At 35.4% G+C, this 16445-nt stretch overlaps 1 protein-coding gene across 1 annotated transcript in view; it reads right to left on the bottom strand.

The window, feature by feature from the left end:
- LOC137624711 (uncharacterized protein C05D11.1-like) overlaps positions 1-11109 on the bottom strand; it is a 199107-nt gene extending 187998 nt beyond the window's left edge. The window contains exon 1 of the mRNA XM_068355669.1: positions 11023-11109. The gene's annotated coding sequence lies outside the window, so the exon portion shown is untranslated. The remainder of the gene's footprint in view (positions 1-11022) is intronic.
- Between the last annotated feature and the right edge of the window lie 5336 nt (positions 11110-16445).

Below are 16445 nucleotides of genomic sequence, written 5' to 3'. Positions count from 1 at the left end.
ACCAGTTAACCAAATCTAATATGTAAGAATTATTCTCTCTCTCTCTCTCTCTCTCTCTCTCTCTCTCTCTCTAATAAACTAAGGAATTAAATTACAATGTAAAACGTCATTGCTTTTGGTGTGTGTTGAAGACGATTTTAATATATGAGGAAGAAATTCTCTCTCTCTCTCTCTCTCTCTCTCTCTCTCTCTCCCTTATGTCACTGGAACGTCTGCTTTCTACATTATGTAAGTAGAACGGCTCAAGCCATAAACAGGTTAGTCTTAAAAAAAAAAAAAAAAAAAAAAAAAAAAAAAAAAAAAACCTAACGGTTAGCATGCCACACGAGAATACCAACCTGATTTTTTCCTTGGAGTTGAACTACTTAACTTTGCGACCTTTTCAAAACAGTAAACAATAGTTTATTTTACCTAATTTTAGTAATTTCAGCTGAACAACGAAGCTTGTTCTTTTTCAAGTTTTTTATAGTTTATATATGTTTTTACAGTTCTTAAAATTTTTCATTTTAGTTGTTCATCATTTCTCTTGTGGTTTATTCATTTCCTTATTTTATTTCCTCACTGGGCTATTTATCCTTGTTGGAGGCCTTGGGGTTATAGTATCTTGCTTTTTCAACTAGGGTTGTAGTTTAGTTGTTAATAATAATAATAATAATAATAATAATACCTTTGAATCAGTCTTAATTACTATTCAAGCTTTTCTACCTTCGCTGTTTCAATACATATTATATTTTGATTTATCTCTCTGTTAGGCCTGGAGCACACTAGCGACTCTGTGGCGCCACAAAGCCACGGCATCGTGTGGCGGGGATGTGGTCTCCCGTAGGTTTCCATTGTTTTCAAAGCCACGCCACGCCTGTGGCGGGGATGAGCGACAGAGAGCCACAGTCGCTTGCCACAGTCGCTAGTTTGCGCGGAAAAACTTGAAAACAATGGAAACCTATGGAAGACCACATCCCCGCCACACGATGCTGTGGCTTTGTGGCGCCACAGAGTCGCTAGTGTGCTCCCGGACTATTTTTCTCGTTTGGTACATGGCTGTGAGTTCGTGATCTTTTAGACTGGTTGAATACTTGTGTTTTTAAGAAAAATTAAATATAACAAAATCGTCAATAATGATAATAATTCGAACATGGTAAAAATATAATGCTTTGTGGAGTGTCTTTGCACTTGAATAAGCTGGGGTGTGTGTATTTTTTTCATATAATAATAATAACAATAATAATAATAATTCAAAGAGAGGTTGAAACGTGCATAAAAGAATTATTAACTCCATGATGATGATAGTAACAACAATAGTAATAACAATACAATAATAAGATGAAGAAGAACAACAACAACCACATCATTAATAAGAAGAAGAAGAAGAACAACAACAACAACAAGATTAATAAGAAGAAAAAGAAGAAGAAGAAGAACAACAAGATTAATAAGAAGAAAAAGAAGAAGAAGAAGAACAACAACAACAAGATTAATAATAAGAAGAAGAAGAAGAAGAAGAACAACAACAACAACAACAATAAGCTTAATAATAATGAGAAGAAGAACAACAACAACAACAAGATTAATAAGAAGAAAAAGAAGAAGAAGAACAACAACAAGATTAATAATAAGAAGAAGAACAACAACAACAATAAGCTTAATAATAATAAGAAGTAGAAGAAGAACAACAACAACAACAAGATTAATAACAAAATGAAGAAGAAGAACAACAAAAATAATTAATAACAAGAAGAAGAAGAAGAAGAACAACAACAACAACAACAAGATAAATAATAAGAAGAAAAACAACAACAACAAGATTAATAACAAGAAGAAGAAGAAGAAGAAGAAGAAAGTACAGGAGGGAAGTTCACGCACGTTGAAAATAACCCAACGTTCCTCGAGACCCTAAATAACAATAGTGGTACTTTAATTATTTTCAAGTCTAATAGGAAGAGGACCACTGATAGACTATTTCCGGGTTTGACAACTGACATGTTTTTATACGCCCGCGGAGCCTGTTAATTCTGGTGTTTGTTCTTGAAAGATTGCTTGCATTATTCCGTCCAAAGATCTTGTTACGAGATAACTGTTCTTTCAAGTCCTTCCTTGGAGAATGTTGCTGGAAAAAGGAAAATGGAAATAGAGGAAAGAGAAATGAAGGCGAGATTTAGATTTAATTCTGGTGTTTGTTCTTGAAAGATTGCTTGCATTAATCCGTGCAAGCATCTTGTTACGAGATAACTGTTCTTTCAAGTCCTTCCTTAAAGAATGTTGCTGGAAAAGGAAAAATGGAAAAAGAGGAAAGAGAAATGAAGGCGAGATTTAGATTTCACTCTGGTGTTTGTTCTTGAAAGATTGCTTGCATTAATCAGATTATGCGTTGGCACCTTGTTACGAGATAACTCTTCTTTCAAGTCCTTTCCTTGGAGAATGTTGCTGGAAAAGGAAAAATGGAAATAGAGGAAAGAGAAACGAAGGCGAGATTTAAGGCCCGGTCACACCGCCCGAACGTTGCTTGAGCGTCCCTGGAGCGGTGAAAAAAAAAATCATAAAACACTGAATATCCAAAGGTCTTTTAAGTAAACTGAAAACTAAACCGGGTTATTGATCTTAAGAATTATTTATTCCTTACTAAGGCTCTTAACAGATACGACCGGAATCCAGTTGTAAGCAATGGTGATTGGAACGCTCCAGCAACATTCGGGCGGTGTGACCGGGCCTTAGGATTCAATTCTGGTGTTTGTTCTTGAAAGATTGCATTAATGAGATTATGCGTTGGCATCTTGTTACGAGATAACTGTTCTTTCAATTCATACCTTAAAGAAAGTTGCTGGAAAATGGAAATAGAGGAAAGAGAAATGAAAGCGAGATTTAGATTTAATTCTGGGGTTTGTTCTTGAAGGATTGCTTGCATTAATCCGTGCAAGGATCTTGTTACGAAATAATTGTTCTTTCAAGTCATACCTTAGAGAATGTTGCTGGAAAATGGAAATAGAGGAATGAGAAATGAAGGCGAGATTTAGATTTAATTCTGGTGTTTTCTTTTTTAATCTGGCTGCGATGCTGTTCAGAGATTCTGTGTACTTCTAACTCGTTTGCATGATCTTTTACGTTTGAAGGTTTAAAGTCGGCTCGTGAATGGCTGAGGCAAGAAGCAGTGACATTGCCCTAGCTAGCAGGATAATGACTTCCAAGAGTCTCATAAGGAGTACTTATAACTCGTTTACATAATTTACTTTCGAAGGTTTAAAGGTCACTCGTGAATGGCAGAATCAAGGGACAGTGACACTGCCCTAACTAGCAGGTCAAAGCCCTAAAGACTCAGCGCCCAAACTAGGACCAGGGAGGGCCAGGTCATAGTTGCTGATGACTAGGCAGGTAGACCTACAATCTCCACCAAACCCCGCATCCCTAGCACACAAGGATGACTGTAGACACTAAAGAAACTATAAAGTTTGAGCAGGATTCGAACCCCAGTCCGGCAGACGCCAGGCAAGGACGTTTGCAATTGGCCACCACAACATATATATATATATATATATATATATATATATATATATATATATATATATATATATATATATATATATATATATATATATATATATATATATATATATATATATATATATGTTGATGTAGGGCACAAAATCTTCCCCCCCCCCCCCCCCGAAAAAAAAAAAAATTTATCCCATTCTTCCATGCTAATTTTTCCAACCAATGTTACACAATGACTAAAATCCAATTAGGGGAAAAATTTTAAATATTGTCAAACCTTTATGGAGACGTAACAAAAAGCCATTTTTTGTTATAAATTCTTTTCTTATTACTAGCTAAGCTACAACCCTAGTTGGAAAAGCAGGATGCTATAAGAACAAGGGCTCTAACAGAGTAAAATTATCAAGTGAGGAAAGGAATAAACATTTGTAATGAGTTTAAAATATCTTTAGATCAATAATAACGTTAAAATAGACGCAGCGAAAGCTGTTGTTGTTGTCATTGTTGATGTTATAAAACCAACGCCTAAGCGAAGACACTTGACAGAATTAATGAAGACAGGCCTCACTCGGCCTCTTCAACACCATCCAGGTTTACTTGTGGAGTGTCTCCAATTGACCTTTATTCATTCCACAAACGAAGTTAGGACTAGAGTTAGGACTCCCATGCAGTACATGTAATGCCTTCCTTCTCAAAAGCTACTTGTCCTTTCATCATCTCCTCCTGCGCCTATTGACGCAAAGGGCCTCGGTTAGATTTCCCCAGTCGCCTCTATCTTGAGCTTTTGATTCAACACTTCTCCATTCATCGTCTACTTCGCACTTCATAGTCCTCAGCCATGTAGGCCTGGGTTTTTCAACTCTTCTAGTGCATTTTGGAGCCCAGGTGAACGTTTGGTGAACTAATCTCTCTTGGGGAGTGCGAAGAGCATGGCCAAACCATCTCCATCTACCCCTCATCATGATCTCATCCACATATGGCACTCGAGTAATCCCTCTTATAGTTTCATTTATAATCCTGTCCTGTCATTTAACTCCCAATACATGCCCTTTAGCACTTCAAAATTATCAAGAGTAGAATTTAGCTGTGTAAATTACGAAGTCGATGAACATAAATGATCAAATCACATATATTTACCTTCGCCAACTTTGTTGGGAAGGTTATGTTTTGATAGGAGTGTATTTATTAATACATGTTTGTTTGCTTGCTTGTTTGTTTGAGATTAGCATAACTCAAAAACTATTTATTATCATTACTAATATAATTATCAATCTTACTATTATCATTATTATTACTTGCTAAGCTACAACCCTAGTTGGAAAAACCGGATGCTGTAAGCACAAGGGTTCCGAGTCTCCTGCAATTTGGTCCAAGGATAATTCGATTAGATTTTGGGAGTGATAATGTCAAAGGTCAAGGTCATGAAAAGGTCAAAAACTATTTATCATCATTACTGTTATAATTATTATTATTATTACTATTATCATTATTATTACTTGCTAAGCTACAACCCTATTGGAAAAACAGGATGCTATAAGTACAAGGGCTCCGAATCTCCTGCAATTTGGTCCAAAGATAATTCGATTAGATTTTGGGAGTGATTATGTCAAAGGTCAAGGTCACGATATACGTGATCAATTTTCATCCGATGTCATCATAAAATATATTAGATAGCAGATGTGATCAATCAATCCTCTCATAATAATTTGTTACTGCTTTTGAAATATCTTATTTTCCCTTGTTTCCTTTCCTCACTGGGCTATTTTCCCTCTTGGGGCCCCTGGGCTTATAGCATCCTGCTTTTCCAACTAGGGTTGTAGCTTAGCAATAATAATAATAATAATAATAATAATAATAATAATAACTTCAAAAGTTCAAACTTGCAGCGAATGTTTTAATGTTGAACAGGGTGACACAATTCTCCTTTTATAGCTTATTTATGAAAGATCTATTTTAATGTTGTTACTGTTTTTAAAATATGTTATTCTAATTGTTCATTACCTCTCTCGCAGATTATTTAAATCTTTATTTCCTTTTCTCAATGGGCTATTTTTCCCTGTTGGAGCCCCTAGGCTTATAGCATTCTGCTTTTCCAACTGAGGTTGTAGCTTAGCAAGTAATAATATATATATATATATATATATATATATATATATATATATATATATATATATATATATATAGCTCGTTTGCGACGACGTCGTCATAACTCAAAAATAGCTATTTTTCAGGAGAGCCATTTTAATCAATTAAAACACTCTCATATTAATGCATGTCGTTAGGACATTTAGCGCCTCTAGCGATCAATTGTTTAGCTACAATTATGACATTTTTGCCAAAAGAATCAGCATTTGAAGATATGTCTATATGGATAACTCAAAAATACAATTTTTTTGAGTTATGACGTTGTTGTCGCAAGCGAGCGATATGTGTGTGTGTGTGTGTGTGTTTGTGTATAAATACATTATTCACGTAAAACATTGCCAACCAAAATTGACTTTAGCGTAAAATATCTAGCATGGTGAGAAAAGTACAAAAAGCCCACCTACCAAAAAATGCAAGGTCCAACTTCGTGTATATTATTACTCTTACTCTCAAGTTGATGCTTCTTGCCCTAGAGGCAATATAGACTACAATGTCACAGGATGGAGAGTGTGAAAAGCTCTTAATGGCCTGGGATAATCCAGCCTTTCCCACACAGCGGTTAGACTTTTAACCTGTCATTGGGAATGTATCGTTAGGTTGGTTTCGACTTGCCCCACGTCTGTCTGCCTCCATGTCAATCATGATTTCATTTACTCGTAAATTAAGTCAAATTATTATTTTTCTTACTCGTAAATTAAGTAAAATTATAATTTTGCTTACTCGTAAATTAAGTAAAATTATAATTTTTCTTACTCGTAAATTAAGTAAAATTATAATTTTTCTTACTCGTAAATTAAGTAAAATTATAATTTTGTTTACTCGTAAATTAAGTAAAATTATAATTTTTCTTACTCGTAAATTAAGTAAAATCATAATTTTGTTTACTCATAAATTAAGTAAAATTATAATTTTTCTTACTCGTAAATTAAGTCAAATTATCATCATTATTATTTGCTAAGCTACAACCCTGATTGAAAAAGCATGGTGCTATAAGCCCAAGGGATCCAACAGGGAAAAAATATCCCAGTCAGGAAAGTAAATTAGGAAAGAGAATAGTGTGTCTGAGTGTTATCATCATCATCATTTCTCCTACGCCTATTGACGCAAAGGGCCCTCGTAAATTAAGTAAAATTATCATCATTATTATTTGCTAAGCTACAACCCTGATTGAAAAAGCACGATGCTATTAGCCCGAGGGATCCAACAAGCAGAAATATCCCAGTCAGGAAAGTAAATTAGGAAAGAGAATATTGTCCGAGTGTTATCATCATCATCATCATCTCCTCCTACACCGATTGACGCAAAGGGCCTCGGTTAGATTTCCCCAGTCGTCTCTATATTGAGTTTTAATTCAATACTTCTCCATTCATCATCATCTACTTCGCGCTTCATAGTCCTCAGCCATGTAGGTCTGGGTGTGCCCTCAAGCAAAAGACCTCTTAGCCAAGAGTAGTGGAAGACCATGGTACAGAGGCTATGGGGCTACCGAAGACTAGAGAACGATAGTTTGATTTTGGAGTGACCTAGAAGAGCTGCTTATCATAGTTAAAAGTCTCTTCTACCCTTACCAAGAGGAGAGTAGCCACTGAACAATTACAGCGTAGTAGTTAACCGCTTGATTTAAGAATTTTTCCGTTATCTTGGTGTTTTAGTGTTGTCGTGTGTGAGGAAAGAGAGTGTGTAAAGAATAAGCCAGACTCTTCGGTGTTTATGTAGGCTAAGAGAAAAATGAGCCGTCACCAGAGAGGGATCCAATGTAGTACATCTGGCCAGTCAAAGGACCCAATAATTCTCTAGCGGTTTTATTAGTACTATAAAGTCCATTTCTTTTAGCAATGCATATTTGCACTGACTAGCGGCGGTGCCCTTTTAGCTCGGAAAAGTTTCCTGATCGCTGATTGGTTAGAATTATCTTGTCCAACCAATCAGCGATCCGGAAACTTTTCCAAACTAAAATTTGCACCGACTCGCGGCGGTGCCCTTTTAGCTCGGAAAAGTTTCCTGATCGCTGATTGGTTCGAATTATCTTGTCCAACCAATCAGCGATCCGGAAACTTTTCCAAACTAAAATTTGCACCGACTCGCGGCGGTGCCCTTTTAGCTCGGAAAAGTATCCTGCTATCTGATTGGTTAGAATTATCTTGTCCAACCAATCAGCGATCCGGAAACTTTTCCGAGCTAAAATTTGCACCGACTCGCGGCGGTGCCCTTTTAGCTCGGAAACGTTTCCTGATCGCTGATTGGTTAGAATTATCTTGTCCAACCAATCAGCGATCCGGAAACTTTTCCGAGCTAAAATTTGCACCGACTCGCGGCGGTGCCCTTTTAGCTCGGAAACGTTTCCTGATCGCTGATTGGTTAGAATTATCTTGTCCAACCAATCAGCGATCCGGAAACTTTTCCGAGCTAAAATTTGCACCGACTCGCAGCGGTGCCCTTTTAGCTCGGAAACGTTTCCTGATCGCTGATTGGTTAGAATTATCTTGTCTAACCAATCAGCGATCCGGAAACTTTTCCGAGCTAAAATTTGCACCGACTCGCGGCGGTGCCCTTTTAGCTCGGAAACGTTTCCTGATCGCTGATTGGTTAGAATTATCTTGTCCAACCAATCAGCGATCCGGAAACTTTTCCGAGCTAAAATTTGCACCGACTCGCGGCGGTGCCCTTTTAGCTCGGAAACGTTTCCTGATCGCTGATTGGTTAGAATTATCTTGTCCAACCAATCAGCGATCCGGAAACTTTTCCGAGCTAAAATTTGCACCGACTCGCGGCGGTGCCCTTTTAGCTCGGAAACGTTTCCTGATCGCTGATTGGTTAGAATTATCTTGTCCAACCAATCAGCGATCCGGAAACTTTTCCGAGCTAAAATTTGCACCGACTCGCGGCGGTGCCCTTTTAGCTCGGAAACGTTTCCTGATCGCTGATTGGTTAGAATTATCTTGTCCAACCAATCAGCGATCCGGAAACTTTTCCGAGCTAAAATTTGCACCGACTCGCGGCGGTGCCCTTTTAGCTCGGAAACGTTTCCTGATCGCTGATTGGTTAGAATTATCTTGTCCAACCAATCAGCGATCCGGAAACTTTTCCGAGCTAAAATTTGCACCGACTCGCGGCGGTGCCCTTTTAGCTCGGAAACGTTTCCTGATCGCTGATTGGTTAGAATTATCTTGTCCAACCAATCAGCGATCCGGAAACTTTTCCGAGCTAAAATTTGCACCGACTCGCGGCGGTGCCCTTTTAGCTCGGAAACGTTTCCTGATCGCTGATTGGTTAGAATTATCTTGTCCAACCAATCAGCGATCCGGAAACTTTTCCGAGCTAAAAGGGCACCGCCGCGAGTCGGTGCAAATATGCATCGCTAAAAGAAATGGACTATAGTGTTTGGTTTTCAATATTTGCTTTATGGTGTGAACTTAACATAGTTTGGTTGGATTTTAAGATGGCGGAGGTGTTACTTATTTGGGGGGGGGGGGAATTAGGATAGTTTGTATATAATAAAGAATCGATTTCTGTAATATTCATCAGGTAAATTCTAGAGAATAGAATTTTTGACAATTTATTAAATGATCCAGATTATTATTATTATTATTATTATTATTATTATTATTATTATTATTATTATAAGCTAAGCTACAACCCTAGTTGGAAAAGGAGAAAAGGAAGATGCTATAAACACAAGGGCTCCAACAAGGAAAAATAACCCAATGAGGAAAGGCAAAAAGGAAAAAATAAACAATATAAGAAGTAATGAACAATTGAAAAAATATTCTAAAAAAACATTAACATTAAAACAGATATTTCATATATAAACTATAAAAAAGAGACTTATATCAGCCTGTTCAACATTAAAACATTTGCTGCAAGTTTGAACTTTTGAAGTTCTACCTAGATAAGAAACCTGTTTGGGGTCACTTGCATTAAAATAGGAAAATCATCAGATTTTTATACTCGCGAAGGAAAACGAAGGATTCTGTAAAAAAAAAAAAAAAAAAAAAAAAAAAATAATAATAATAGTAATGAATAATGAATAATGAATTATAATAATAATAATAATAATAATAATTAATAATAATAATAATTAGGATAATAATAATAATAATAATAATAATAATAATAATAATAATAATGTGATTTCCGGAAAGGTGAGGGAATTTTTTTTTTTACTCAACTTTCTTGCAATTCCATGGTGACTTTTAAAGGTTTAAATGCCCTAGCAAGCAGGACAATGCCCTAGAGACTAACCATATGTACATATGATCAGCGCCCAAGGCCCTGACCCAAGCTAGGACCAACGAGGGTCAGACAATGGCTGCTGATGACTAGACCGATAGATTTAATATGCTCCCCAAAACCACCCTTCCCTAGCTCATAAGGATGTTGAGGTTGCATCGACCAGAGGCACTAACGAGTTTGAGCAGGACTCGAACCCCCGTCTGGCGTTCACCAGTCAGGGACGTTACCACATCGGCCACCACAAGAGTAATATTATTATTATTATTATTATTATTATTATTATATCTTGCTAAGCTACAACCATAGTTGGAAAAGCAGGATCCTATAAACCCAGGGACTCCAACAGGGAAAATAGCCCAGTGAGGAAAGGAAATAAGGAAAAATATAATATTTTAAGAACAGTAACATTAAAATAAACATTTTCCCAACCAACCCTTAAGAGTTCAATCTTGAATGGCAGAGGCAAGAGATATGACAATGTCCAAGAGACTGACCATATACACACATGATCAGCAACCAAGACTCCTTTCCACCAAGCTAGGACCAGGGAGGGCTAGACAATGGCTGTTAAATAAATAGTTAGACCTATAACCGCCCCAAACCACTCCTCCCTAGCTCACAAAGATGTTAAGGTTGCAGACACTATAAGAAACTAACGAGTTCAGCGAGTTTATATACATTTTGTTCACCAAAAAGTATATAAATTATTGTTTTTGAGTGACTAAAAATTAAAATCAAGATGTGTGATGTTGTGAATTGTTAAATTAGATGGATTTGTTTATAGAAAAATGCAATTAAATGTGATTATACTGTAAATATTGTGATTGTAAAGAATATGTAATTTAACTTTTTAATAAAAAGATAAAAAAAAAAAAAAAGTTCAGCGGTTCTCGAACCCCCGTCCAGCTAATTGTCACGCAGAGACGCGTTTCCTGTATGCTATCACAACCCTTCAAACTAACAGAACCAAAAAAAAAAAAAAATAAATAAAATAAAAAAGACGCTGTCAAATGCTGTAGAAAAAAAATATCTAGTCCCGTCTTCGCAACACTTAGCAACGGTCAAGAAACTAGTTCCTGTACTTCCTGACTTTTATCAACGTTTCACATTTACCCAAAATGTCATGCGACTCGAAGAGAGATATATATATAGAAGACTTACCTCAGAAGTGAATATTCCTGATTCTCTTATCTGTCTCCCCGATGTAGTAGGAAGTCTAGGCCTAGGGTCACGCTTCACTGTCATCCAACCCTAAAATAAGTGGCAGTAGAAGTAAATACCGAAGTCAAAACAATGTCGATAATACTGTCAATTGACACACTTAAGAGATAAAAGATATAGCTTATCATAGTTATCATTCATTCACGGTGTTGAAAACGAGCCACACTCTAACTAAATGGCTGCTTGCAACACACTTACTTCACTTATTTTGTAAATAATACGTAAAGATTTATTACACAAAACGAATAAAATAATAAAAAAGAAAGTAAAGAAACTATATTAAACGACCAAAGTCGAGTTTAATCAACAATATATTATTTAATATTTCTTTGAAATTGTTTCCATATGGTATTCCTTCAACAGTTTTTATTTCATTTCATTTTGTGAGCAGGTTTATTTTAAGTATATTTATCAAAGTTGTTGTCCTTTAAGTGCTTTTCTTTCTGACTTTTGCTTGCCATTCATCTCTCTCTCTCTCTCTCTCTCTCTCTCTCTCTCTCTCTCTCTCTCTCTCTCTCTCTAAAGATAAAAACATAATCTCGTAATACCATGAACGAGTGTTGAAGTTTATATTTATTGTTTGTATAATCAGTAAAAGACAGAAATGAGGATTGTTTTTTCGTCCTTCCCAGCTTTTATAATTGATTATATTTTTCTATTGTATAAGTACATTTAAGTTAAATGAAAACTAAATTTACGCAATCAATAGGAATAACCATGTTTTTATAGAAATCGAAGAAAAACGTTAATCATCGATTATATATATATATATATATATATATATATATATATATATATATATATATATATATATATATATATATATATTATATATTATATATATATTGGATTAGAAATGAACATGTAAGAGAGTTTACTCGAGTGCCATATGTGGGTGAGGGGTAGATGGAGATGGTTTGGTCATGCTCTTCGCACTCCCCAAGAGAGATTAGTTCACCCAACTTTCAACTGGGCTCCACAAGGCACTAGAAGAGTTGAAAAAAAAACCCAGGCCTACATGGCTGAGGACTATGAAACGTGAAGTAAATGATGAATGGAAAAGTATTGGTTTGAAAGCTCAAGATAGAGACGACTGGGGAAATCTAACCGAGGCCCTTTGCGTCAATAGGCGTGGGAGGAGATAGAGGAATTCAGGACGCCTCGCCGGCAAGGTAGCTCACTGAGGTTTACGAGCTGAGCGGGGTTATTTGGAAGAGGTGAAACAAAGCATATTATCATTTGTATGATATATAAACTTTCTCCCGGTACAGTTAGTCAGCTACCCTGGTGATAGGAATTGCCAGCCGCAGGCGATCCACGTCCCCGACCTTAAACTAGTTTCGTTTCACCAGTTTCGTTTCAGACTCCGCAACTGGTTTAAAGGAGCGTGTGGTACTAACATGTGGTCACCACAAACACAATGACATATGACTACACTCATTTTCACGGCATTTTTAAGTTGCAACTTACAGTTAGTTCTTAAAAACTGAATTGTGTAATGAATTAGTCCTACCTGGTAGTCCTATCTCTTCAAAGCAAAGGGCTATAATAGTCTGATGATTGGTATGTTTCGGTCTAGCCCAGTCTATTGTCAATACCGCCCTAAAGGAAAAGAACCGGTTAGGAAACCCGTCCTTTTTCTTTTTTTTTTTTAACTTGGCCGATTTACCCGCTTCTCCTTCGGTGAGTCTAGGTTACCAGCTCACTTTCTCGACATCTTTCTACGAATTCCTGTACTGGTTGGGTCACCAGGGTTCATGGAATTGGTTTAGACGCATTTTTTTTTTTTTTAAATTGTGTAAGATGAACTAAAACTAAACCGTGGAGAGAAAAGTTGTCTTAAATATCGTGAATGTAATTCACACCGTTATTATTATTATTATTATTACTATCCAAGCTACAACCCTAGTTGGAAAAGCAAGATGCTGTAAGCCCAGGGGCTCCAACAGGGAAAAATAGCCCAGTGAGGAAAGGAAATAAGGAAATAAATAAATGAAGAGAACAAATTAACAATAAATCATTCTAAAATAAGTAACAACGTCAAAACAGACATGTCATATATAAACTATTAACAACAACAAAAACAAATATGTCATAAATAAACTATAAAAGGACTCATGTCCGCCTGGTCAACAAAAAAACATTTGCTCCAACTTTGAACTTTTGAAGTTCTACTGATTCAACTACCCGATTAGGAAGATCATTCCACAACTTGGTAACAGCTGGAATAAAACTTCTAGAGTACTGCGTAGTAAAAGAATAAGAAAATCTACCCAGGTATATAGGAATGCTTCCTTCTACATACAATAACAACAACAAATGGATCAGTTTCTAATCCACTGCAGGACAAAGGCCTCAGAAAAGTCTTTATTCAAACCCAGCCAACAATTTATGATTGAATTCTCAGCTTCTAATCCACTGCAGGACAAAGGCCTCAGACGAGTCTATTCAAACCCAGCCAACAATTTATGATTGAATTACTGGCTAAAACTTTTTTTTCGGTGTTCATAGATTGAGCTAAGTCACGAGTGACCTCATTGGCGAAAAAAACATGATGGCGAAAGACCAGGTTTACCTATCAACAGCAACGAAATGGTTTCAAGCAAATTCATTTATAGGTGTGTGCAAGTTCGAGACGGAGGGAAGAGTGATGATTTTAATAGTCGCACCCTACTGTATTTTTTTTTCTTTATCAGGTTTTTTTAATAGCCTTCGTCCAGGACGGAAAAAAAATATGTACAGTATAAGAATACCGCATGAACATTTATTAAATATATGACATATCTGTTTTGACGTTGTTACTGCTTGTAGAATGATTTATTGTTAATTTGTTCTCATCATTTATTTATTTCCTTATTTCCTTTCCTCACAGGGCTACTTTTCCCCGTTGGAGCCCCTGGGCTTATAGCATCTTGCTTTTCCAGCTAGGGTTGTAGCTTGGATGATGATGATAATAATAATAATAATAATAATAATAATAATAATAATAATAATAATAATAATAATAATAATCAAGTTATCGAGTCGACGGAACATCCGAGGTTCAAACTTACAGAGAAAGTTTCTTTATGTACAACAGGTTGACCAAGCCTCTCTTCATAGTTTATAAATATTTTAACGTTGTTACTAATCTTAAAATATCTTATATTCTTTATTCCTTATTTGTCATATATATATATATATATATATATATATATATATATATATATATATATATATATATATATATATATATATATATATATATATATATATTCCTTATTACCTTTCCTTTACGGGCCTATTTTTCCTTGTCGGAGCCCTGGGGCTTATAGCATCTTAATTTTCCAACTAGGGTTGTAGCTTCGCTAATAATAATAATAATAATAATAATAATAATAATAATAATAATAACAACAACCATATTTTTCACAATTTAATAAATTGGAACAATTTTAAATGAATGAATCACCATAAAACTTTTTTTATATTCTATTTTACAGCACGTCTGTATAATATATATAATATAATATATGATATGATATAATATAATATAACCGACAGCTAAAATTTTAATTCTACTCGCAGAAAATGAACTAGAAACGTCGCTATAACCATTACTGTCTAGCCGGAAGTGCCAGACAATATACAATACGTCATAACTTTCTTTCATATACAAGGAGCGTAATTACTTATATACGATAATAAACTTATCTAAAGCATTGAATGTCTGCATCAACAAATGGGGATCACAACGGCAGCATTTATCCTAGCTCTTCTAGGAGAAGGACACTCCAAAATCAAACCATTGTTCTCTAGTCTTAGATAGTGCCATAGCCTCTGTACCATGGTCTTCCACTGTCTTGGGTTAGAGTTCTCTTCCTTGAGGGTACACTTGGGCACTTTATTCTATCTAATTTCTCTTCCTCTTGTTTGGTTAAAGTTTTTATAATTTATATAGGAAATATTTATTTTAATGTTACTGTTCTTAATATTTGATTTTTCCTTGTTTCCTTTCCTCACTGAGCTATTTTCCCTGTTGGAGCCCCTGGCCTTATAGCATACTGCTTTTCCAATTAGGGTCGTAGCTTAGCAAATAATAATAATAATAATAATAATAATAATAATAATAATAATAAAAATTAAGCAGAAACACGCTATAGAGGAAAGCAAAATACGTAGACCGATGTTGTCATTATCGGTCCTCGAAAGCTATATTTCAAAGAAACTTCTAAACTTACGAATGAAACGTTACATTTTTTAAGGGGAAAGTTTCCCCATTCATCTCATGTTTCACCGAGTTTCAGGAATTTCCATCTGATTTCTCTGTTCCAATGACATTTACTGAGACTTGAGAACTAGCCAGAAGTGAGACGCTTAGCCGGTTCGCTGATATGCAACATTATTATTATTATTATTATTATTATTATTATTATTATTAGCCAAGCTACAACCCTAGTTAGAAAAGCAAGATGCTGTAAGCCCAAGGGCTCCAACAGGGAAAAATAGCCCAGTGAGGAAAGGAAATAAGGAAATAAATAAATAATGAGATTAAATTAACAATATATCATTCTAAAAACAGTAACAGCGTCAAAACAGATATGTCCTATATAAACTATTAACAACGTCAAAAACAGATATGTCATGTATAAACTATAAAAAGACTCATGTCAGCCTGGTCAACATAAAAACATTTGCTCCAACTTTGAACTTTTGAAGTTCTACTAATTCAACAACCCGATTAGGAAGATCATTCCACAACTTGGTAACAGCTGGAATAAAACTTCTAGGATACAGATTCAATTCAACTCCATGTCTTAAGTCTTAACTCAGTTGAAACTTCACTGCAAACAAATGCAGCGTCTGGGTTTCTTTATTACTTTGTAATCATCATATATTAATAGTCCAAAACCAAAGTAATACAAAATACTTCCTTGTCTAAATTTCAAAGTTTATCCATGCGTCTCTGTTTCCTTTTTTCATTTCACCTTTCCGTTTTTATATAATCTACAATTTACATACACTTGCATTTTTCATTAAATGAAAAAAAGAAACTTTATTGTGTTTTCATCATAAAATACAAATTATGTGACGTTCATTGTTAAATGGTTGTTCCAAGAGAGAATTTAATGCCTGAGAAATGTAGATTTATAGCGTACCTTATACGTGAAATTAAATGTGATAGTTTATAATGATTATTAAATCGTCATTTTATCATATGACGAAACTATACAATTAATAAAAGATTCACTTTGACATACATAAATGACGTCATCATCAGACGTTCAACATCGCGCGGAAATGTTGATTCGTGTACTCGGGGTGGCATAAATACAGCATACTTACTGTATAAATTTAGCATAGATCAAGCTAAATCACGGGAC

Source organism: Palaemon carinicauda, chromosome 2 (assembly GCF_036898095.1).
Source record: "Palaemon carinicauda isolate YSFRI2023 chromosome 2, ASM3689809v2, whole genome shotgun sequence".
Classification (NCBI taxonomy): Eukaryota; Metazoa; Arthropoda; class Malacostraca; order Decapoda; family Palaemonidae; genus Palaemon; species Palaemon carinicauda.
The sequence above is the reverse complement of the archived record's forward strand: the minus strand, read 5'-3'. Positions and strand labels throughout refer to the sequence as shown.